Below are 25,987 nucleotides of genomic sequence, written 5' to 3' on the forward strand. Positions count from 1 at the left end.
TGAATGTTGAAGGAGAGCATTACTGTGGGTTTGCTTAAGTGGGTAGAAGAGCAAAGAACTCTTTAAATCACAAATTGCAGGAACTGGCTATTTGGACTCAAAAACAAACAAGCACAAAGTGCCATTTGTGAGCGTTTACGAGAAGAATGGGTAGTTTGGTTGTAATTCTTTTTTTTTTATATATATATAAATTTATTTTATTTTATTTTTGGCTGCGCTGGGTCTTCGTTGCCGCATGCGGGCTTTCTCTATTTGCGGCGAGTGGGGGCTACTCCTTGTTGCAGTGCACGGTCTTCTCATCGTGGTGGCTTCTCTTGTTGCGGAGCACGGGCTCTAGGTGCACGGTCTTCAGTAGACGCGGCACACGGTCTCAGTAGTTGCCACTCAAGGGCTCTAGAGCTCAGGCTCAGTAGTTGTGGCATGCAGGCTTAGTTGCTCCGCGGCATGTGGGATCTTCCTGGACCAGGGCTCGAACCTGTGTCCCCTGCATTGGCAGGCGGATTCTTAACCACTGCGCCACCAGGGAAGTCCTAGTTGTAATTCTTTAGAGGTAATGAATTGGAAAAGCAGTGTTTTCTCCTCAGCATGTCTGATGCACACCAAGGCTTCATCCAACTCAGAACTATTGCACCACCACCTCATCCTGAGTTTTCCCTCTTAGTTTTAACCAAGAGTATTTTTACTAGTAAGCTGGCATTTTTTAAAAGAAATAATTTTTATTGTTAATTGTATTATATTACATTATCTTTTTCCCAATTGAATTTTCTTGCATACTCATAGATCTTTGATTCTCTAATCATGGCTTTTGTTGTTTTTTCCCCCAGTTTTATTGAGATATAATTGACATACAGCACTGTATACGTTTAAAGTGTACAGCATAATGGTTAGACTTACATAATCATGAAATGTTTACCACAATAGGTTTAGTGAACATTCACCATCTCATATAGATACAACATTAAAGAAATAGAAAAATAAAATTTTCCTTGTGATGAGAACTCTTACGATTTACTCTCAACAGTGTTCAGATATGTGACACATACAGCAGTATAATTATCTTTATCATTTTGTACATTACATCTCTACTACTTATTTATCTTATAACTGGAAGTTTGTACCTTTTGATCACCTTCATCCAATCCCCCCTCCTCCCACCTCAGGTAGCCACAGATCTGATCTTTTTTCTGTAAGTTTGTTTGTTTTTGAAGTATAATTGACCTACAAGTCTATGTTGGTTCCTGGTATATAACATAGTGATTCTATATTTCTATACATTTCAAAATGATCACACAGTAAGTTTGGTTGTCGTCTGTCGCCATACAGAGATATTACATAATTATTGACTATATTCCCCATACTGTACATTTTATACCTGTGACTCATAGTTCTGTAAACGAAGATTTGTACCCCTTAATCTCCCTTACCTATTTCTCTCCTCCCTCCACACCCCTCCCATCTGGCCACCACCTATTTATTTTCTGTATCTATGACTCTGTTTCTGTTTAGATATATTTGCTTATTTTGTTTTTTAGATTCCATATATAAGTGAAATCATCCCAGTTGAATTTTTAAATCTATATTTTCTTTAAGTCAAGGTGTTCTGTATATTTATAAAGCAAATTTCACTATTTTCAGTATACAGTTCTTTGAGTTTTGATAAATGCCTACAATCATGTAACCACCACCACAACCAAGATATAGAACAGCTCCATCATCTAAAAAACTCCCTGGTTCACCTTTGTCATCAACCTACTCTCAACCCTTGGCAACCACTGATCTGGTTCTTGTACCCATAGTTTTGCCTTTTCCAGAATGCTATATAAGTGAAATCAAACAGTATGTAGCCTTTCGAGTCTGCCTTTGTTTCACTAATGCACCTAGGATTCATCCGTGTTGCGTGTATCAATCAATATAATTGCTCAGTAGTATTCCGTTGTGTGGATATACTACAATTTGTCTGTCCTTTCACCAGATGGAGAACATTTGAGTTGTTGCCACTTTGGGTGGCTATAACACCCCTATAAACATTCATATTCAAGTTTTTGTGTGTACATAAGTTTTCATTTCTTTTGGGTAAGTTCCTAGGAATGGGACTCAAGTTTCATATTCAAGTTTTTGTGTGTACATAAGTTTTCATTTCTTTTGGGTAAGTTCCTAGGAATGGGATTGTGGGGTGCATATGATAAGTATATTTGAACTTTATCAGAGACCACCAAACATCTCCAAAGTGACCATACCATTTTGTATTACCACCAACGATGTATGAGAGTTCCAGTTGCTCCACATCTTTGTTGGTACTTGGTGTTGTCAGTTTTTGTTTTGTTTTGTTTTTAACCATTCTAATAGGTGTCTAGTGTTTCTCATTGTGATTTAAATTTGTATGTCCTTAATGAGTAATGACGTTGAATGTCTTTTCATGTACTTATTTGCCATTCATATATCTTCTCTAGTAAAGTGTCTGAGATTTTTGCCTATTTTTAAAATTTGGTTGTTTGTTTTCTTATTGAGTTTTTATATTTTTTGCCAGTCTGTAGCTTATTTTTTCAATCTCTTAACAATGTCTTTCGCAGAAGTTTTGATTTTTTTTGGAGTGCAGTTTATCATTTTTTTTTTCATGTTTTTAATGTCACACCTAAGGAATTTTGCCTAACGTAAGGTCACAACTATTTTCTCCTTTGGTTTTCTTCTGGAAATTTCAGTTTTATGTTTTATGTGTAAGTTGATGATCCATTTCAAGTTAATTTTTTAGAAGATAAAAAGTATGGCTCAAGATTCATTTTTTGCTTATCAATATCCCATTGGTTGACCACCATGTTGAAAAGACTATACTTTCTTCATTGAATTGCCTTTGCACTTATATTGTAAATCAATTGACCATATATGCATGAGTCTATTTCTAGACTCTCTGTTCTGTTCCATTTATCTATGTGTCTGTTCTTTCATCAATATGGCACTTGATTACTTAGCTTTGTGTATGTCTTGGAATCCAGTAGTGTGAGTCCTCCAACTTTGTTCTTCTTTGCCAGGATTGTTTTGGCTATTTTAGTTCCTCTGCCTTTCCATATAAATTTAAAAACAGCTTGTTGATATCAATTTTTAAAATCCTACTGGAGTATTGATTTGGATTGTGTTGACTCTATAGATCAGTTAGGGAAGAATTGATATCTTAACAGTAACAAGACTTCTGATTCATAAACATGGTACATGTCTCTGTTTAGGTCTCTTTTGATTTTTTTTTTTAACCCTAACTTGTAGTTTTCAGCATATGGGTAATACGTGTACTTGAAAGTACTTAAGAATTTCATGTTTCGTGGTGCTATTCTAAATAGTACTGTTTTTTATTGTTTCGGTCTCCAATTGTTCATTGCTAGTGTTTTTTGTTGTTGTATATTGTTCATTTGCATCCTGCAGTCTTTCTACACTTACTCATTAGTTCTAGTAGCTTACGCGTAGACTTTTAAAATATAAATCAAGGATTACATTGTAAACCGAGAATAAAAATTTCATTCCATATTTTTAAATCAGGATTGTAGGAGCAAACCGCTTCTGATTGTGCAGTTCTATTCATTGGATGACATATGTATCTGAGTGGGTAAAGCTTTGAATCTCAAACACATGGATGGTAAAGCTTTATCTACTCACTGCTGCATGTGATCTAAGGTGCCTTGACTAAGTTCTGGACTTTTCCATCCAAGTCGACTTTAAAAAAAAAAACCAAAACTTTCAGCCATGATATAGATTAGCCAGTATAGAAATCATTTCAAGATAAAAAGTTCCACATACTAAGGTAGTATCAGCCAGAAAAATTAGGAAGCCTTCTCTTGTAGAACCCATGACCCATTTCTGATTCAGCCCATAGCAGGATTCATACAGACGTACCCAAAAGACAGTACTGCATAAACATGTGGGAATGCAACAACGCCAGACACCACAGTGCTCTTGATAAGGGCCCAGCTTGTGTAAAATTGGTTAGAGTGGCAGGAGTTGTTATCATTGGAATAATTCTTAGGACGGCTATGTCTCCAAAAATATTATGAAATAAGAAAAGCATTTGGCTGGAGGTATGTGAGCTGAGATTCTCAGGGCGCAGGAGCAGTGGGTAGAACAGAGGCCAAAGGAGTAGTCACAGCGGGGTGATCAAAAGAAACAGGCAGAGCAGGTAGGGCAGAGATGGAGGTAGCTTGGCTGAAGGGAACACCCATGGAATTTCTTTGCCTTCCCTTATGAGTTCCTTCAAGACAAGATTTCCTGAAAGCAGGCTGAAGGAAGACTTCCAGCCTGAGGGCAGTGACAGCACTTCTAAAACTTTGAGATTGATGAGCAGTTAATTAGACACTCACCCACTCACATGGTGTATTATGATTAATGCCTGGAGAGCAATAAGGGGTTGTGATTTTATTCATTTTCTTCCTCGTGCGCTGCAGACACAGTGATAGAGCTGGTCTCATGTTTTATTTTTAAAGCTTTGTGGGCTCTACATTTCTCATGCATATTTGAAATGCTGAGCTAATGCAGAATCCTAACGGGAATCATAGCCAGAGGGCACTTAGCTTCTGCCAGGTAGGCAAATGAAAACAAGAGAGCTGAAGGTCTCCTGTAAATGTTACCCACAAGAATTTTACTCACCTTTTTTTGTCTGGAAGTTTCTCTCCTGTGTGGACAGACAATTAATATCCTGGGTCCCGATTTACTCTTGGAGAGTTGTTGAGCAGTGTTAACTTTTCATTGGCTTGAAAAAATAGATTGTACTAAGGATGTCCGTGGCTGGGAGGACCGATGCCTGGCTGGGCATATGTGGATGTGTGGCTCTCATGTTCAGGTCTCAGAAACCAGACAGGTTTGCTGTCTTTAGTGAAGGTGTGAACCTCCAGAATGGTGACCATGCCCCACCATTGCTTCTGCAACTCTGACAGCGCCAGTACACAGTAGCCGTCTGTAAATATTTGTTACTGCAAGTCAGAACAGTGCAGTCTCTGTTACTTAGCAACCACAACTATAATTCTGTTTTGATTGAATTTGTAATTGAAAAATAATTTCCCCTGTGAGTAATGAAAAGCTAATTGCAAGTCTAAGTACCTGGATGAAACTAACCATCTCAAAATGGAGGCACAGCCAAGGTATCACAATACCTTGCAAAGTTTGTCACCTTTAAGGCAAATTGCAGCAAATCAAAGCTCCTGAATGAGATTTTTAAGAAGTGACATGTTCTATTAGCATTTTGGTTTGAGACATTTTCTCAGACTGCTAACATAGGGCCTTGAAGCCCAAGATGATCTCTGAATTTCTAATTTAATGTTAGATCTGCCTAACTTATGTTGTTAATAAATAGTAACTAATCACATGTATAAAACAAGGGCATTCGCCTTGTTCAGTACTGTTTTATGGAAACATGGAATTGACTAGGATTATAGTGCATCTGTCACTGCCCTTTGTATTTAAAAGGACAACTAATGACAATGGATTATAATGTGGGATGAGGGAGAGGGTAAGAAAGAATGCTGACAAAAGTGATTTTTACAGTTTACCTCTACACACAGAGGCACATATTTGATTTGAGTTATTTAAGTAATATTATTAATTTTAAATAATGGTAATCTATGAAAATGGATAATATACTTTAAATTTTCCCTTTAAGAATATCACAGAAAATGTACAATGTTATATATTGTGTTATGTCATATAATAATTTGTGACAATTACCTAGAGTGAAACCACAGACAAATCATTGGGAGAAGGATATAGGTGGTTACATGATAATCATGGTCATTTTGAAATTCTGAATCTATAAATTAAATACAAATCCCAATAAGGGGTGATTTCATTTCTTTAGAACACAAAGTGCTCACCAAGCATGACTGTAAGTATTGTACAAATATTTACTTATTTAGTTCTCATAACAACCCTATAAGATAGGCTCTAACATCATTCCCATTTTACAGATGAGGAAACAGAGGCACAGAGGTATGAAATAACTTGTCGATTTACAGTTAGTAAATAGCACTGCTAGGATTCAAAGCCACACAGGCTGCTTCTGGAGTTTCCAAAGAGAGCTTAGGTCTTTTTGTGAAACACAATTTGGAGTGTTTTTCATGTCCTCCTTTAAAGGTAATTCTTCCCGAGATGTTTATGTTGCCTTGTGATGTTCTGAATTTAACTTGTAAGTCCCAAGGTTAGAAATTCTCATTGCATTTGTGCCTTCATGGACCTCAACTGTAAAAAAATAAGCATATTAAAGTAAGAGTTTAAAGCACACTTTGTTCTTTTGTGAAGTGTTTAGAACCGATTTACTGTTGGAGAGTAGCGGTACTTTGTCAACTGTTCCTTCAATTCATTTCATCAAGGCTGTCTCTTGAGGGCCTTACTTTACTATGGGGACAAATGAGACAGAATCCTCACCCTGAGATCTCAGGCTAATGCTGTGATTCTCAACCCGAGATGGGGCAGCAGTTTGCCCTGTCTCGAGGTCTGGGAACGTTTTTGCTTGTCACACCTGTGGTGATGCTACTGGCATCTAATGGGTGGGGCCAGAGATGCTGCTAACCTCCCACAATGCACAAGGTAGCACCCCCCAACAAGGAATTATCTGTCACCAAATGCCCACGGTGCCTAGGTTGAGAAATGAGTAATGATTTACTTGGACAAATGATGTAATCACTGTAAGTACAGGATAGCTAAGGGGGAAAGGGCTTCAGAGACAGTTTCCTGGGAAAATGACCCGAAAATGCCAGTAGGAATTACCCAGACAAAAACACATGAAATTTTGATGTGGTTATTTTCAACTTTCACTTTTGTTTTTATAACTAATTTAATGTGCAGGAAAGGCATCTTCATCCCCACCCCTACCTGCCACCACAAACCTCACCCCAAGGTAGCCTGTATAGAATGGGAGCAGCCATGGAGTACAGACAAGTACAGACATGGAAGGGTCAAACATAGGGGATTTCCCACATGAAAAACATTGATCTTTCTATATATTTTTTAACATCTTTATTGGGGTATAATTGCTTTATATTGTTGTGTTAGATTCTGCTGTATAACAAAGTGAATCGGCTATACATATACTTATATCCCCATATCCCCTCCCTCTTGCGTCTCCCTCCCACCCTCCCTACCCCACCCCTCTAGGTGGTCACAAAGCACTGAGCTGATCTCCCTGTGCTATGCAGCTGCTTCCCACTAGCTATCTATTTTACATTTGGTAGTGTATATGTATGTCCATGCCACTCTCTCACTTCGGCCCAGCTTATCCTTCCCCCTCCCCGTGTCCTTAAGTCCACTCTCTACGTCAGGATCTTTATTCCTGGCCTGCCCTAAGTTCTTCAAAGCATTTTTTTTTTTTTTAGATTCCATATATATGTGTTAGCGTACAGTATTTGTTTTTCTCTTTCTGACTTATTTCACTCTGTATGACATACTCTAGGCCCATCCATCTCACTACAAATAACTCAATTTCATTTCTTTTTATGGCTGAGTAATATTCCATTGTATATATGGGCCACATCTTCTTTATCCATTCATCTGTCGTTGGACACTTAGGTTGCTTCAGTGTCCTGGCTATTGTAAATACTGCTGCAGTGAACGTTGTGGTACATGACTCTGAGTTACGGTTTTCTCAGGGTATATGCCTGGTAGTGGGATTGCTAGGTCATATGGTAGTTCTATTTTTAGTTTTGTAAGGAACCTCCTACTATTCTCCATAGTGGCTGTATCAATTTACATTCCCACCAACAGTGTAGGAGGGTTCCCTTTTCTCCACACTCTCTCCAGCATTTATTGTTTGTGGATTTTTTAATGATGGTCATTCTGACTGGTGTGAGGTGACACCTCATTGTAGTTTTCTGTTGCATTTCTCTAATGATTAGTGATGTTGAGCATCCTTTCATGTATTTGTTGGCAATCTGTATATCTTCTCTGGAGAAATGTCTATTTAGGTCTTCTGCCCATTTTTGGATTGGGTTGTTTGTTTTTTTGATATTGAGCTGCATCAGCTCCTTGTATATTTTGGAGATTAATCCTCTGTCACTTGCTTCATTTGCAAATATCTTCTCCCATTCTGAGGGTTGTCTTGTTTCTGGTTTCTTTTGCTATGCAAAACTTTTAAGTTTCACTAGGTCCCATTTCTTTATTTTTGTTTTTATTTCTATTTCTCTAGGAGGTGGGTCAAAAAAGGTCTTGCTGTGATTTATGTCATAGAGTGTTCTGCCTATGTTTGCCTTTAAGAGTTTTATAGTGTCTGGCCTTACATTTAGGTCTTTAATGCATTTTGAGTTTATTTTTGTGTATGGTGTTAGGGAGTGTTCTAATTTCATTCTTTTACATGTAGCTGTCCAGTTTTCCCAGCACCACTTATTGAAGAGGCTGTCTTTTCTTCATTGTATATTCTTGCCTCCTTTATCGAAGATAAGGTGACCATATGTACGTGGGTCTATCTCTGGACTTTCTATCCTGTTCCATTGATCTAGATTTCTGTTTTTGTGCCAGTACCATACTGTTATCATTACTGTAGCTTTGTAGTATAGTCTGAAGTTAGGAAGCCTGATTCCTCCAGCTCCATTTTTCTTTCTCAAGATTGCTTTAGCTATTTGGGGTCTTTTGTGTTTCCATACAAATTGTGAAACTTTTTCTTCTAGTTTTGTGAAAAATGCCATTGGTAGTTTGATAGGGATTGCAGTGAATCTGTAAATTGCTTAGGGTAGTATAGTCATTTTCACAATGTTGATTCTTCCAATCCAAGAACATGGTATATCTCTCCGTCTGTTTGTATCATCTTAAATTACTTTCCTCAGTGTCTTATAGTTTTCTTCATACAGGTGTTTTGTCTCCTTAGGTAGAATTATTCCTAGGAATTTTATTCTTTTTGTTGCAGTGGTACATGGGAGTGTTTCCTTAATTTCTCTTTCTGATTTTTCATCATTAGTATATAGAAATGCAGCAGATTTCTATGCATTAATTTTGTATCCTTCTACTTTACAAAATTCATTGATTAGCTCTAGTAGTTTTCTGGTAGCATCTTTAGGATTCTCTATGTATAGTATCATGTCATCTGCAAACAGTGACAATTTTATTTCTTCTTTGCTGATTTGGATCCTTTTATTTCTTTTTTGTCTCTGATTACTGTGGCTAAAACTTCCAAAACTACGTTGAATAATAGTGGTGAGAGTGGGAAACCTTGTCTTATTCCTGATCTTAGTGGAAATAATTTCAGTTTTTCACCAATATCTTCTTCTTGGATTGATTCCTTGATCATTATGTAGTGTCCTTTGTCTCTTATAATAGTCTTTATTTTAAAGTCTATTTTGTCTGATATGAGAATTGCTATTCCAGATTTCTTTTGATTTCCATTTACATGGAATATCTTTTTCCATCCCCTCACTTTCAGTCTTATGTGTCCCTAGGTCTGAAGTGGGTGTCTTGTAGACAGCATATGTATGGGTCTTGTTTTTGTATCCATTCAGCCAGTCTGTGTCTTTTGGTTGGAGCATTTAATCTGTTTACATTTAACGTAATTATCAATATGTATGTTCCTTTTACATTTTCTTAATTGTTTTGCATTTGTTATTGTAGGTCTTATCCTTCTCTTGTGTTTCCTGTCTAGAGAAGTTCTTTTAGCATTTGTTGTAAAGCTGGTTTGGTGGTGCTGAATTCTCTTAGCTTTTTCTTGTCTGTAAAGGTTTTAATTTCTCCACTGAATCTCAATGAGATCCTTGATGGGTAGAGGAATCTTGGTTTTAGGTTTTTCCCTTTCATCACTTTAAATATGTCCTGCCACTCCCTCTGGCTTGCACAGTTTCTGCTGAAAGATCAGCTGTTAACCTTATGGGGATTCCCTTATATGTTATTTGTTGCTTTTCTCTTGCTGCTTTCAATATTTTTTCTTTGTATTTAATTTTTGATAGCTTGATTAATATGTGTCTAAACGTGTTTCTCCTTGGATTTATCCTGTATGGGACTCTCTGCACTTCCTGGACTTGATTGACTGTTTCCTTTCCCATACTAGGAAAGTTTTCAACTATAACCTCCTCAAATATTTTCTCAGTCCCTTTTTTTTCTCTCTTCTTCTGGGACCCCTATAACTCGAATGTTGGTGTATTTAATGTTGTCCCAGAGGTCTCTGAGACTGTCCTCAGTTCTTTTCATTCTTTTTACTTTATTCTGCTCTGAAGTAGTTATTTCCACTATTTTATCTTCCAGGTCACTTATCCATTCTTCTGCCTCAGTTATTCTGCTATTGATTCCTTCTAGAGAATTTTTAATTTCATTTATTGTGTTGTTCATCATTGTTTGTTTGCTCTTTAGTTCTTCTAGGTCCTTATTAAACATTCCTTATATTTTCTCCATTCTATTTCTAAGATTTTGGATCATCTTTACTATCATTACTCTGAATTCTTTTTCAGGTAGACTGACTATTTCCTCTTCATTTGTTAGGTCTGGTGGGTTTTTACCTTGCTACTTCATCTGCTGCATATTTCTCTTGTTTTCTCATTTTACTTATCTTACTGTGTTTGGGGTCTCCTTTTCTCAGGCTGCAGGTTCATAGTTCCTGTTGTTTTTTTGTCTGCCCCCAGTGAGTAAGGTTGGTTCAGTGGGTTTTGTAGACTTCCTGGTGGAGGGTGCTGGTACCTGTGCTCTGGTGGATGAGACTGGATCTTGTCTTTCTGGTGGGCAGGACCACGTCCGGTGGTGTGTTTTGGGGTGTCTGTGAACTTATTACAATTTTAGGCAGCCTCTCTGCTAATGGGTGGGGTTGTGTTCCTGTCTTGCTAGTTGTTTGGCATAGGGTGTCCAGCACTGTAGCTTGCTGGTCGTTGAGTGGAGCTGGGTCTTAATGGCTGAGATGGAGATCTCTGGGACAGCTCTCGCTCATTGATATTATGTGGGGCCAGGACGTCCCTGGTGGTCCAATGTCTTGAACTCGGCTCTCCCACCTCAGAGGCTCAGGCCTGACAGCCAGCTGGAGCACCAAGACCCTGTCAACCACATGGCTTTTGGGAAGTCTGAGGTGTTCTGACAGTGTTCAGTGGGTGTTCTGTAGGAGCTGTTCCACATGTAGATGTATTTTTGATGTATTTGTGGGGAGGAAACTGATCTCCATGTCTTACTCCTCTGCCATCTTGAAGGTCCTCTCTCTTCATACCTCCTGTTGGTAGAGCATCCACATTTCATCAGAGCTGCCAGCTGGCAGATACCATCAGGCCATCCACTTCTTGGTCAGTAGCTCCCTGCACAGCTGGTACCTAGGGCCCAACTCTAGTGAGCCCCTGAAACCGCTGATCATGGGGCTTTCCTGATCTTTATAGTTTTTAATGGCCTCTTATGTAACCTTTTCCAACCAGCTACTTAAAATGACTTCAGGAAGAATACACAAGAAACTACAAAATAGGACAGCAGGGCAAAAGTAGGAGTTTATATTATTAATATTATTCACTTCTCTCTCTCTATTTTTAGATATTTGTATTGCATTCTTAAAAATATTAGCAATGTTTTTAAAAATGCTTTGCTTTGCCACACAAATAATAGATTACCATGGCTACCATTTTGTGAGTGTTTAGTATATGTTGACTAGTATACTAAGCTCTTGACATTGATCTTGCTTAATTCTCACAAGAACCTATGAATAACCGGTGCTATTATTATTGCTGTTGTTGTTCAGAATTCAGGGGGACCAGACTTCTCCTGGTTTGAGCAGCTGGGTGGTAGTGACGCCCTTCCTTGAGTCAGGAAACAGCCGAGGAGGGAAGTGAGGGGAGTCCGGCCAGGGTCTGAGGGGGGAAGGAGTGATGAGCTGAGGCGCCTGAGGGGCCAGTGCCAGTGGAAGTGTCCAAGTGCAGTTGGGTGTGCGGGTGTGGAGCTGGACAGGGGCCTCAGCTGGAGACAGAGATGTAAAGTCATCTGCATATGAAGGTATGAGGTCCCGAGAGTGGGACAGTAAGGAGAAGAAGACCAAGGCTGGTCGAGGGGGACCCCACGTCTATGGGGCAGGCAGAGGGAGGAGCTGCGAGACGCCCCTTAGCGCCAGAGAGTGAGTGCTTCGTACCATCCAGTTCTCCCCCTCCACCCTGGGCTGTTTTGCTTTCTTTCAGTTTTCTCAGAAATCTCTCATATGACCCTTGCTTCAACTTGGACTAATTCTCACTAGAGAAATTTTATCTGGATTAGATGCAATTGTTGGGCACAGTTAAAAAGCTAAGGACACCTCATCTGACTTCTCTGATACAGGAATATGTGAATTTAAACTGTGTCTGAAATCCCCAAATTAAAGAAGCCCAAGAACACCTGGACTTTTGTTTATAGCTCTTTACTTTTGGACCACTGTGGCTGACGTCCTTTATTGATTTGCCAGAGGAACTTACACTCTTCCCTGAAACCCTCATTATTAGAGTCTATTGCTTATTTAAAATTATTTTCTGGAGATGTAACGTATAGCATGGTGACTATAGTTAACAATACTGTGTCGCATATTTGAAAGTTGCAGAGAGAGTAGATCTTAAAAGTTCCCATCACAAGAAAAAAAAATTACTACCTATGTGTGAAGATGGATGTTAACTAAACTTATTGTGATCATTTCACAGTATATACAAACATCAAATCATTATGTCGTACACCTTAAACTTATACAATGTCCTACATCAATTATTTCTCAATTGAAAATATATATTATACAAGTTACACAGTCCCACACGTACATCCTTTCCCCCTTAATCAACATTACATACTACTTCATTTTCTTTGCACAGTGAGATCAGTCCACGCTTAACCATTTCTTTCCCACGCCTCCACTGACATCCAGGGACAGTTTGTGGGGTTCCGGGCTGGAATAGGGGCCAGCATTTCTGCTGCCGCAGGACCAGTTGGTAGAAGAGCAGCCAGAGTGAGAAGCTCAGCAAAGGGGAGGCATGGCCTTCACTGGCTCAGCTGTGGCATGGTGACAGCCACTTGTGCACTTCTAATTACACTCTCCCCCCCACCCCAGACACCGTAGGGCCATCCTGCTGGATGGCCTGTGATATTTGAAAGGCCCCACGTTGGGTGAGTACATACCAGACAAGTGCATGTGGCATAGCTCTCCACCCTGCTCTGCAGAATCTGTTTTGTAAACTCCCAGTCAGACGGGGAACGTTTCCCAGGCCCCGCAGAGGAGGAGCTGCTGCTCCCGGAGGTGCTGGCCTCTGATCCCCGGAACAGGTGACTGGTTTCTGACCATCTTGGAGGACCACACCCGGAACACTCCTAAAGAGACGGGGCTAGAGACCTTTAGCCTCTGACACTTGAGCGGAGGGTGAGAAGTTCAGGCTGAAGCTTTAATCAGAATCAGATGAACCCGTACCCCTGCTTGTTATTCCTCTTGAGGCTTTGGCAGGAATGTTAGAAAAATATCACAGGAAACTGACCATTAAGTCAGCATGGGGGACCTCATGACCAATCTAAAGTTGGCAGTTTAAATGTAAAATACAAACCTAAGATACGAAGAAGGAAAGGGCTCCATTGCTGTCATTTATACGTTAAGTGCAGAAGGCCACTCTGTGTCTCCCCAGGCTCTGTCACAGTGGCCGAGGGGGCACTTCGCTCAGTCAGGGCCCAGACCACCCTCCCTGTCTCCCACTGGTCCCCGCACAGCGCACTCCCTGCTCACGAGTCCCCAGCCCTCCCAGCAAGCACACTGCCTGCCTTTCCCTCATTCTCCTGCTGGCCCCTGGGCTCTGCCCTCCCAGGCGTCCCCTCCGTGCTCGGGGCAGTCTGGACACAGCTCACTTCACGCTGACCCTGGCCTCACTCCCTCTGGGTGTGGTAAGCTGGGGAGGCGAGGGACTCCCTCATAGTTCCAAAGTGCTCGCCGGTAGGAACCGTATCTTGTTCAGTGGCACATCACGGGCGCCTGGTGCTCCGTGGCCCTGTGCCGGGCAGGAATTCAATAACTGTTTGTTAAATGGAACTGGCACCTGGCAGAAAATGACCTGTCAGTTCACGAATTATTTTACTTCTTCTACCTGTGAGAGAATATTTTGTGGCGATAAATTATTCATTTTCTCTTCAAAATACCCTAAATCTCTCTGCTGCTGAGCTACACTTCTTCTCGGGGATCACTCACTGCTCAGCCCTCTACTCTGGCTTCTCTGAAACTGCCCGCGATGACTGCTGAACCCAAAAGGCATATTTTAGGTTTTGTATCACTTACTCTTTCTTAACTATTTGATACAACTAACTCACTGCACCCCCCACCCGCCCGTCTGTAATGCTCGTTCTGTGGCTTCCGTCTCTGGCTACACCTTCCCCAGCCCAGGTCCTCCTCTACCCGGGCCTTGAGCGCAGGAGTTTCCAGGGTTCTGAATTCTCCCTGGATAATTGGTTTAATTATTATGTATCCTCTGTGTGTATCATCTACATGCCGATCATTCCCAAGTAGGTCTGGATGTCGCAAGGTGCCCCCAAATTGAATGCATCACAACGTAAGCTTGTTATCTTCTCCATATCCCAGCTCCCAGTACCTCCCTGTTTCACTGTTTTCTATGTTTAAAGGCACAGTGACCAAAGCCTGAAATGCAGTCATCCTCTCTTTCTTCCTGGCCCCCAAGCTTCTACGTCACTGGCCCAGTCTTCAGCTGCTGTCACTTCCTTTCTGCTCTTCTTTGCCGTCTCTCACCTAAACTATTGTAACCATCTTCTACTGGCCCTTCCTCAGCTCAGTGTCCGTCCTGCCCCCAGGCGTGTTTCTGACATGCAGTGGAATTACATCACTCTCCTAATACCCTTCAAGACCCTCACCGCCCCCCCCCCCCATTGCCACAGATTGCTCCTAACATCTTCATCTGGTCCCTTCATGATCTGGGCCCTGCTCATCCCACCAGTGATTCCCACTCACATCCTTGCGGTTCCTAGACTAAAGCATGCCATTTAATGACCGCTGGCTTCGCCTGCCGTTCTTTTAACCTAGGCGGCAAATTGCTCTTAGTCCTTCATGGCCTTGCTGAAACATTGCCTCTTCTGGGAGGTTTTGTCCGTATGTGTTCAGAAAGTGAATTGCTTCTTGTCTTATTCATCATATTTACATCCCACGTGGGACTGGGAGATCCCTGAGGACGGGGACCACACCTTGCTCACCTCTGCATTCCCAGCCGCTCAACCTGTTCCTGGTACGTGGTGCCCAGTATCTCGGCTTCTCTTCTTGTTGACTTTCCCACCAGCGCCTCACGTTTCACTTTTAAAATGAGACTTTTGACTATTTCTCCTTTACTAATGTATTAACTCTTCTAAAGTCTCCTGAAGACAAGAGTAAAAATTAACAGGTTCTGGGAGCAGTGGACATTGTGGACATGACTTCTGAAAAGGTCAAACTGCTTTGCTTACCTTAACACGTAAATCCAGTTTGTCCAGAGCACAAACTGGACAGCTTCATCACATGTCATGGGTTTCCTCTTTCCGTGGAAAAGGTGGACGGGGGAAGGAAACTACCATTTATTGACTAGCCTATTGACTAGGTCCATGGCATAGGCTGTTATTTCCCAGGCCTTCCTAGATTTTCCCTGAGTAGGCAGGAGCAGAGAAATCTCTGGACAGGGAGAAGTCCAGCTCTCTAGATGATGCATGGTTCCCTTGAGCAAGTGTTTCTCTCAGAGCCTTAGTCTGCTCATTTGAAAATAAAAGGGTCAGGCCAAGTGGTCCCTAGAGCCTGCCAAGTTCTAATGTTTCCTTAGCAAACATTTACCAAGTGGATTCTCTCTGAGCCAGCGCCTGTGCTGGGTGTTAGAGATGCAAATAAGGTGCAGCTCTCAGCCTGTCACATTCAGTGGAGGAGAATAATTCTTTTATTCTGACTATGCAAGGTCTATTGTGACTATTTAAAGTCAATCACTGATTGGACCTATGTAGAAAAAGTATGTTCAGTTAAAAAAGAAAAACCTACAGAGACAATCATGTATAAAATTACCTGCTAGGGCTTATGCGGATTAGAAGAATAAATTATCGTTCCTGCCTCAAAAGAGGCTCTAATCCAGTGGAAAGACACACCGTTCATGCAGCAAAGAAAATACGTTTTATAATCAAAATTGTTATTCATGCAGGAGTAGCTTTCCAGGCCACCAGTGTTAGACCAACTCAGATTATCTGAAGCGTTTTATATTACTTTATATAAGGTATCTTTAAGTTAGAGGGAAACAAATACTGATGCTCAATATTTGTCCTAAATGCAGCCTGGCTGCAATCACAGCAAAACTTCACAGTGGTTTTGATAAAGTGCTATGAATACTTCTGTTATATGACAAGTTCTTTTACCTGAAGCAGCCAGTCCTTAAAGAGGCATTTCCATCTCTCCCCAGTGTGTGTTTCATCCATTTTGTATTCTTGGAGAGTCTAGCCATTGTTTTCTTTACCTTATGCAAGATAAATACAGACTGATGCTACACCATGCTAGGAATGTCTGCCTAGTTTCAGACCACCATAAAGAGTGATTTCTCTCTTTTTCTTTTTTTCCCATCTTAAAAAATCAGCTGTTTCTTTTTCTTTTTCAGCTTTATTGAGGTATAATTGACAAAATTATAAGATGTTTAAAGTATACATGTTGATTCGATAAATGTATACATTGTGAAAGGAAGAGTTGAATGGTTATGTGTATGATACTTGAAATTGTATCCAGAAATTCTAAGATGTCTTTTCTTTTATAAGCCCATTTATTTGTTTGTTTGTTTATTTATTTTATTATTTATTATTATTTTTTTGGCTGCATTGGGTCTTAGTTGCGGCACACAGGCTCTTCCTTGCGGCACACGGGCTTCTCTCTAGTTGTGGCTTGCGGGTTTTCTCTTCTCTAATTGTGGTGCATGGGCTCCAGAGCTCATGGGCTCTGTAGTTTGCTGCACGCAGGCTCTCTAGTTGAGGCGCACGAGCTTAGTAGTTGTGACGCGTGGGCTTAGTTGCCCCGCAGCATGTGGGATCTTAGTTCCCTGACCAGGGATCGAACCCACGTCCCCTGCATTGGAAGGAGGATTCTTTACCACTGGACCACCAGGGAAGTCCAGCTAAGATGTCTTTAATGATGACAATTTTGTAGATTGTATTGCAAACTAATAAGCGAGTAGAATCAGAACAAAAGAAATGTAGATCGCTTTACATCAGTAATTTCAAAGTCCAAGGAATAAAATGATTTTTAATGAATAAAACAAAGACTACATTTTTAAAAAATAGACTTTATTTTTAGAGCAGTTTTAGGTTTACAGGAAAATTAACCACAAAGTATGGAGAGTTCTTCTATACCACCTGTACCCACACAGGCACAGCCTCTTCCACCATTAACATCCCCCCCCCCGAGTAGCACATTACAACTGGTGAACCTGCATTGACATATCATTATCACCCAAAGTCTGTAGTTTGTATTAGGCTTCTCTCTTGGTCTTCTACGTTCTGTGGGTTTTGACAAATGTATAATGTCACGTATCCACCATTAGAGTATCATGCGAATATTTCACTGCCCTAAAGATCTCTATGCTCTGTCTACTCACCCCTATCATCCCTCCCTCACTCCTAATACGTAGCAACCACTGATCTTCTTACTGGCTTTGCCTCTTCCAGAATGTCATACAGTTTGAATCATATAGTATGGAGCCTTTCAGATTGGCTTCTTCCGTTTAGTAATATGCATTTAAGGTTCCTTTATGTCTTGATGGCTCATTTCTTTAGCACTGAATAATATTCCATTGTCTGGATGGACCACAGTTTATTTATCCATTCGCCTACTGAAGAACAGCTTGGTCACTTCCAAGCTGTTGGCACTTCCAGTTGCCAGTTTTGGCAATTATGAATAAAGCTGCTATAAACATTCCTGTGCAATGTCCCCTCACACCCATTGATACTGTGGACATGTTGGCTTCAAGTTTTGTCACATTGGTTTATATTTTGAGTACATATGTCTTTTAGAAATATAATATTTGTCTTTATGGCTTAAAAAAAATTCCCGTGCAAGTTTATATGTGCAATAAGTTTTCAACTCTTTGCGTAAGTACCTAGGAGTGCAAACTACTGGAACGTATACTAAGAGTATGTTTAGTTTTATAAAAAACTGCCAAAGTGTCTTCGAAAGGCGCTGTACCATTTTGCATTCCCAGCAGCAAGGAATGAGAGTTTCTGTTGTTCCTCATCCTAGCCAGAATTTGGTAATACCAGTGTTTTAGAATTTTGTCGTTCTAGTAGGTGTGTAGTGGTATCTCATGGTTGTTTTAATTAGCAATTTTCTAATGATATATGATATACAGCATCTTTTCATATGCTCATTTGCCATCAGTGTATCTTCTTTGGGTGAGGTATCTGTTCAGATTTTTGGTCTCTTTTTTTAATTGGATTGTTTATTTTATTATTTTGAGTTTTAAGAGTTCTTCGTATGTTTTAGATAACAGTCCTTTATCAGATATGATTTTTACAAATATTTTCTCTAAGCCTATGGCATAGCTTCTCATATATTTGACAGTTTCTTTCACAGAGTAGAAGTTTTTAATTTTAATGAAGTCCAGTTTATCAAGTATTTATTTCATAGATCATGACTTTGATGTTGTACCTAGAAAGTCATCACTAAACCTAAGGTCATACAGATATTCTCCTATGTTATCTTCCAGGGGTGTGACAGTTTTGTGCTTACATTTAGATCTGTGATCCATTTTGAGTTAATTTTTGTGACGAGTATAAGATCTATGTCTAGACTGACTTTTTTTTGCATGTGGATATATAGTTCTTTCAACACTGTTGAAAACCTGTCTCCATTGTATTGCCTTTACTCCTTTGTCAAAGATCAGTTGGCTATGTTTGTGTGGGTCTATTTCTGGGCTCTCTATTCTGTTCCATTATTCTGTTCATCTCTTCTTTCACCAATATCATACTGTCTTGATTACTATAGCTTTATGGTAAGTCTGGAAATTGAATAGTGTCAATTCTCCAACTTTGTTCTTCTGCTTCAAGACTGTGTTGGCTATTCTGGGTCTTTTGCCTCTCCATATAAACTTTAGAATCAGGGTGTTGTCTTATAATTTTCTGTTTAAAACTGGACGTTGTAAACATTATAAATGAGGCAACTCTCAAAATCAGATCCCCTCCTCCCCAAAGTTTGTTGTTATTGTTGCTGTTTGTTTAGTGACATTCTTCAACTAATTATGTAAAGTCTGAATCCTTCCTATGACCATGGAAGTCTGTACTCAGTTAGCTTAGTGGTCTGCAGATGATTGGACGGAGATTTCCTTAAATGTCTTGAACCAGTATGTCTGCTGGCCTTTGCCAAGGGACAGTTAGTGCATACTGGGCTGTGGAGCAGGAATTTGGTAACTCTGTCTCAGGCTTTATTTCCTGCTTGTGCAGATCATCAAGGGCAGCCAGAGGAGAGAAATTAGACCTTCTCAGGTCATTCCTAGGTATGCACACAGTTCTGCACATGTGCTTGGCCTTCTAGATTCCTAAGAATATGTCAGAACTTTTCTTAGTCCCTATGGGTATCTCATTTCCCCAGCTATTCCTTTCATTCCTTTTGGTCCACATCTTGTTTGGTTCAACTGTTATCACCACTTCAGGCAGCTATGGTGTTAAATAATTGCCACTGATTGTTTTTGACAAACACCCTGGGAAAAAGCTTTTCTCAGTGATGAGCTCAGTGTCAGGTTAAATAAAGATAAGCCCTGTGAATGGGGGCATTCAGTGAATTGCCAGACAGCTCAAATAATGAAAATTCTTTAAAAATGGACCTTTGGGGAAGGTCAAACCCATTCTGCCCTCTCCAGTGGCTGCCAGGCTGCTGGTTTTCACAACTCTGATTGCGATGCCTGTCGGCTTTTCATAGCTCCTGCAGAGCTGAGGAAAAAAGGGCACGTTCAAGTGCCACAGAGCTCACTGTTCTTACATAGATTCAGTAATTTTTCTTACATAGGCACTCCTTGGATTGTTGCAAGCTTTTATTAATTTCCAGATTTTCCTAAAAAGTTGATTTTGACCATTTTTGCCAGTATTTTTGTTATTTTTATGGAAGAGCAGGATTTTGGAGATCTTTACTCCACCATTCCCACTGGTGTTACCCACTTGCATTATTTTTATTCAACTTTTCTGAAGTATAACTTATGTTCAAAAAAATTCACCAACTTAAAGAATACAACTGGATGCGTTTTGTCAAATATATATGGTTACGTTATATAACTATCACCACAGTCATGGTATGGAGCATTTCCATTGCCACACTGGCAACCACTGAGCTGTTTTCTGTCACTACACCTTTACCGTTTGTAAATTTTTTATAGATGCAATCATATAGTGTACCCACTTTGTATCTGGCTTCTTTCAATCTGCACAGTGCCTCTGAGGTTCATCCACGTTGCTGTATGATTAGGAGTTAGTGCCTCTGTATTGTTGAGTACTTCATTGTATGGATATACAACAATTTTTTATCCATTTGCCTGTTGATGGACATTTGGATTATTGCCCCTTTGGAAGTTTCAGTGGTTCTACGTTCTTGTAAAACTTAGTATTGTAAGTATTTTTAATTTAGACATTCTAGTGTGTGTATTGTGGTGTCTCATTATGATTTTAGTTTGTATTTCTCCAATGACGAATGATGTTGAGCATCTTTTCATTTACTTATTTGCCATTTGTATATCTTCTTTTAGAAGTGTCTGTTCACATATATTGCCCACTTTTTAAATCAGGTTTTGTGACTTACAGAATTTAAGAGTTCTCTATGTATTCTGCATACGAGTCTTTTATGAGATACATGTTTTGAAAACATTTTCTCCAAGTAGAGGAGCAATTCTTAAGACACAAACAAATATCTGAGTTTAGAGGAGATAAAAGGATCTGAATCTAGATAGTTAAATGTTAGAGTCTCTAGCTATAAAAAATAATAAATAAACTTCCTATGTGTGTCAGAAAGTATAAAGCATATTCAAGTATGTGGTATGTAAAGCATGAACCATTTGATGACTTTTATATATGCAGTAGGTAAAAAACTTTTGTGTAGAATAAAATAGTTTGTGTTTCCAAACCATAATGGAATAACAAGTTTGTTAGATAAGTAAACTTTATAAATAACAGAGAATCCTTCTTAAACAAACCTATTACAGAGCTGCCAATGAGAAGCATCAACTTATTTAGGTATATATCAGAACTTCCAAGTGAGGAGATATATATATATATATATGTATGCCTTGACCGATGTACAGTTGACTCTTGAACAATGCAAGGGCTAGGGTTGCTGACCCCCACTAAATCAAAATTCACATTTAACTTTTGTTTCCCTAAAATTTTAACTAATAGCCTACTGTTGATCAGAAGCCTTATCAATAACATAAACAGTCAATTAACACATATTTTGTGTATGTGTTATATATTGTATTCTTACAATAGAGTAAGCTAGACAAAAGAAAATGTTATTAAGAAAATCATAAGAAGGAGAAAGTACATTTACAGTGCCGTACTGTATTTTTCGATACTGTAAGTCCATGTCGTCTGTTTACAAGACGTGTGTTGGTACCTACATGAATATTGGTTTATATGATACAAAACATTGCAGATGTTATACATGTTACTAACACATCAAAAATGAAAAGATAATGTGAAAAAGAAATTCATATTTATTTAGAGGTATAACGATTCATGTGTTAACGAAGAAGCGGCAATATGATTGCCTTATGGTAGCCTAGTTTAATTGACAGGATTGCTTCACGGTAGCTTAGCCTACACACTAATGAATGAATCATTATAAAATTTTTATGGCATAAGTACTGCATCTATATTCATAGTCCAGTACTGGAAACATTGTTACTTTTTTTAAAAACCACTTCCTTGTGATGATAGACTGATATGCAATTTCTCCAATTATGAGAAAGAGGCATATTGTATGGTAATGTGATTTTTTGAAAGCAAAGTTATAAAACAGCAAGAAAACTAATACATTGCTGATTTTATATTAAATATCACCTTCTGCCTATGTAAGGATAGACTGGTATCTACATGTATTTTATGCATTCATGACATACCTTCTTCTCAATTTTTTCAATATTTCTAGGCTAAGGAGTTCATCTGCAAGTTTTTTCAAAATGTTGCAGATCTCAAAATATTTTCCAATATATTTATTGAAAAAAAAAGGTGAGTGAGTGGACCCACACAATTCAAACCTATATTGTTCAAAGGTCAACAGTATATAATGCATTTAACATACCACTCTTAGCTCCTAGGTAGAGACGTTAATACATGTGGAACTGGCAAAAAAAAAACAGGCTGTCAGTTATAGGAGCAAAGGCCAAGAACCTGCAGAAGACAGCTTCAGACTAGATGGTCAGCTTCTAATCCATAACTGCCTATCATATTTGACACTAATGAATGTCTAGTGAGTGGGTAAACTGGAGATGGCTGAAAATGAATATAGTCATCAAATAATTTTAAGTAAATAAGTGACATGATAAAAAGTTGAGAAATAGAACTGGTTTCAATGTGAAGCATTAGTGAAACCAATTTAAAAGGCTGTTGCCTGACTCTAAGAAAAAGATGAGAAGGGACTGAGCAGGACCAAGGAGAGGCAAGATTTCAAAGATATCATGGAGGTATAATTGATAGGACTTGACGCTCAAATGAATGTAGACCTTGAAGAAGAAGAGTCTCAAGTTGACTCCATTTTCTGGTTTGGGTGGCTTAGTGGTGATGCTCTTAATCAAGACAAGACTTTAAATAGGAAAAACAGGTTTTGAAGAGAATGCAGCAAGTTCAGTTTTAATAGGTGTGTTTGAAGGGCCAGGAGGACCCCACAGATGGATGAGACTAGTGAGTAGTTGGGAATGTAGTTCTGGAGCTCAGGTGAGATGTCCACGCTAGAGAAAGAGGATGGGCATCATCAGAGTCTAGTTTATTTTAAGATGAGATATCTCATTATGCTTGTGCAGAGTAAAAAGAACAAGAACCGCAGTCTGAATTCTAAAAAATATCAATAGTTAAGGTGCAAGTATTGCTTGGTGACAGGAAGGGAGATAGTATTTAGAGAGATGAGAGAATTCATCACCTTGAATGCTGAAGACCAGAAGAGTTTCAAGGAAGGTGAGTGCCAGTTAGGCCCATTGCTACAAATAGGTCTTTGCTAGAAAGAGACTATGGAATTTGGTGATTAAAAACTCATTGGTCAAAACTGGAAAGAGCCCAGTGTCCATGGGGTAAACCCATGGACACTTCATACCATATCTTCATACCATAGAATACTACTCAGTAATTAAAAGGAATGATTATTGCTATACACAACACAAATTAATGTCAAAAACATTGTGATGAGTGAAAAAAGCCCGACACACACAGAATACATACTGTATGATCCCATTTATATGATGATTGGGAGTGGCGGGAGGGGATGTGGTGGTAGAGAAAACTGACAGTAAAGGAGCACAGGAGGACTTTCTGATGTCAAGAAATGTTCTTTATCTTGTTCGAGGGTAGTTACAATTGCCAAAACTCATTGAACTGAAAACTTAAGGTCTATGTATAACCAGAATACAAAAAAAAAGTCATTGGTCAAAGATGGGAGGTTTTGCAACTGAATTTGCTGCTTCTAAATTTCCACTAATTTACAGAGAGATATTCCTTTATGAAAGCAAATGTCCATACAGAGAGAGAGAAATCACAGTTACCAAATTTTCAAAGCAGAAAAACAAAAATATGTGGTAGAGGATTTGACAAGCCCAAGAAACAAAATCTAAATGGTCAGTGGACAAAGTCATAAAATAACTCAATTTTCACTACAGAGATCCTAAAAATCCAAAATGTGAAGTGAGATTGAAGGTGAGTCAAAAAGAAGAGGGTTGGGACTTCCCTGGTGGCGCACTGATTAAGAATCTGCCTGCCAGTGCAGGGGATACGGGTTCGAGCCCTGGTCCGGGAAGATCCCGCTTGCCGCGGAGCAACTAAGCCTGTGTGCCACAACTACTGAGCCTGCGCTCTAGAGACTGTGAGCCACAACTGCTGAGCCCAGGTGCTGCAACTACTGAAGCCCGCATGCTTAGAGCCCGTGCTCCACAACAGGAGAAGCCACCGCAGTGAGAAGCCCGCGCACCACAACGAAGAGTGGCCCCGCTCCCCGCAACTAGAGAAAGCGCGCATGCAGCAATGAAGACCCAACGCAGCCAAAAATAAAAATAAAATAAAATTTTAAAAATTTATACAATAAAAAAGAAGAGGGTTGTTTGAAATTCTATTTTATTTTTTAAAATATTTATTTATTTATTATTTATTTTTGGCTGCACCGGGTCTTAGTTGTGGCTCGCAGGATCTTCGTTGCGGCATGCAGGATCTTTTGTTGCGGCATGCCAACTCTTAGTTGTGGCATGAGGGCTCTTAGTTACAGCATGCGGACTCCTTAGTTGTGGCGTGTGATTCTTAGTTGCGACATGTGGACTCTTAGTTGTGGCATGCATGTGGGATCTAGTTCCCTGACCAGGGATCGAACCCAGGCCCCCTGCTTTGGGAGCGCGGAGTCTTACCCACTGAACCACCAGGGAAGTCCCGAAATTCTATTTTAAAGTAGGTAGAGCCGTTGATCCACTCCGCAAGCTGAATCTTGCTGACTTCTCTCCCTAACCATCAGCACAAGACTGGAAGTTTATTCTCTGGAGAGGCTGGACTGAGGGACATCAGACACTGCTGAAAATGGAATACTCTATTGAAAATGGGGGCTCCATTGACAGTCTACCTATATTCCAAACATTGAGATCCCCAGGCCTCTTTTGTAACTCAGCTCCAGAGCACTGGAAAACACACTCAAGAAGAATCTGAGTTCTGAGAAATCTAATCAGCCCATGATTTAAAAAGAAAAAAATATATATATATAGCAACCCCAACTAGAACAGGTCAGAAGCCTCTGAGAAAGACATCTCCAAGGAAATTAGATAGACTGATATATTTTAACACATTTAGATAATTAGGGAAGTGTCTGAGTTTGAATTTAAGGATAAGTACACAGAAAACTGAGGAAACAAATAAGATGCTTATTAACTCCTGGGATAATGAAAAGTTTAGAATGAAAGGAAGAGTAATCAGAGCATGATATACATGTGAATAGCATTTACATGGTCATAAGAAAATAAACACTAAATATTGATTTATCAAAAAATTACAAAATTATGACAACTATATAAGAGGCAGAGGGTACAAATGTGCATGTAGGAGGATGAGGGGGGAATGCATAGTAAAAAAAACTTTATCTTTCATAGAACAACGTCAATAGATAATGGCTTAAACTGAAAAATGAAGAAGTAACAGCATATACATATTGCTGGAAGTAAACACCAAAAGAAACACTTTATAAAGTTGCCTCCAAAGACTGGTAAATGGAAAAGGACATGAGGGGTAATGTTTGACTCCTTAAACCATATGCTATAATTAAAAAAAAATCAAATAAAACAAAATAATAAAGGCATTTGCAAAGAGAATTTCATGAAATTAGATTGCAGTGGGTTGAAGAGTGAATGAAAATTGAGGATGTTCTCAGCAAACTGAATAATATAAGGAAGGGGATGTCAGGATGGTGAGTAGAGTTGCTTGATGGAAAGATAAGATTGAAGGAAAATTGGTAGTTTGCTTGATTATGGTTATTTAGGTTGCTAACTAATTGGTTAGTCAATTTGTTCATGACAGGGATGAGCTTAGAGAAAAGAACAGTGAAGAGTCTGCTGAGGTGAGAGGGAGTAAATGAGGGTCAAAGTCCCACGTGAAGTGGTGGATGTTGACATCAGACACATGATAAAGTGTTAGCTTTGAAAAAGAATAGGAGCATCTCTTTTATATGATGAAGGAAAGAATTGTGAAAAGAATTAGTGACTTAAGCTGTATTTTCTCACTGGCAGTCGTGGCTAAGTCATCTGTTGAGGGATTCAGATAGTTTTCATTCTCTGAGAATGGATGCTGACCAGAGACAAAAAATGAAATAAATGCTGGGTAGCAATTTGATGAGCCCAGCTGAGGGAGAATTTCAAAATGTATATATTAGTCAGCACGGGCT

General features: G+C 39.4%; 1 protein-coding gene across 4 annotated transcripts in view; it reads left to right on the plus strand.

The window, feature by feature from the left end:
• The window catches only part of STARD13 (StAR related lipid transfer domain containing 13), a 222,246-nt gene that overhangs the window by 159,430 nt on the left and 36,829 nt on the right, over positions 1-25,987 (plus strand). The window lies entirely within an intron of this gene.

Source organism: Neophocaena asiaeorientalis, unplaced genomic scaffold (assembly GCF_003031525.2).
Source record: "Neophocaena asiaeorientalis asiaeorientalis breed wild unplaced genomic scaffold, Neophocaena_asiaeorientalis_V1.1 scaffold59, whole genome shotgun sequence".
NCBI classification, from domain to species: Eukaryota; Metazoa; Chordata; class Mammalia; order Artiodactyla; family Phocoenidae; genus Neophocaena; species Neophocaena asiaeorientalis.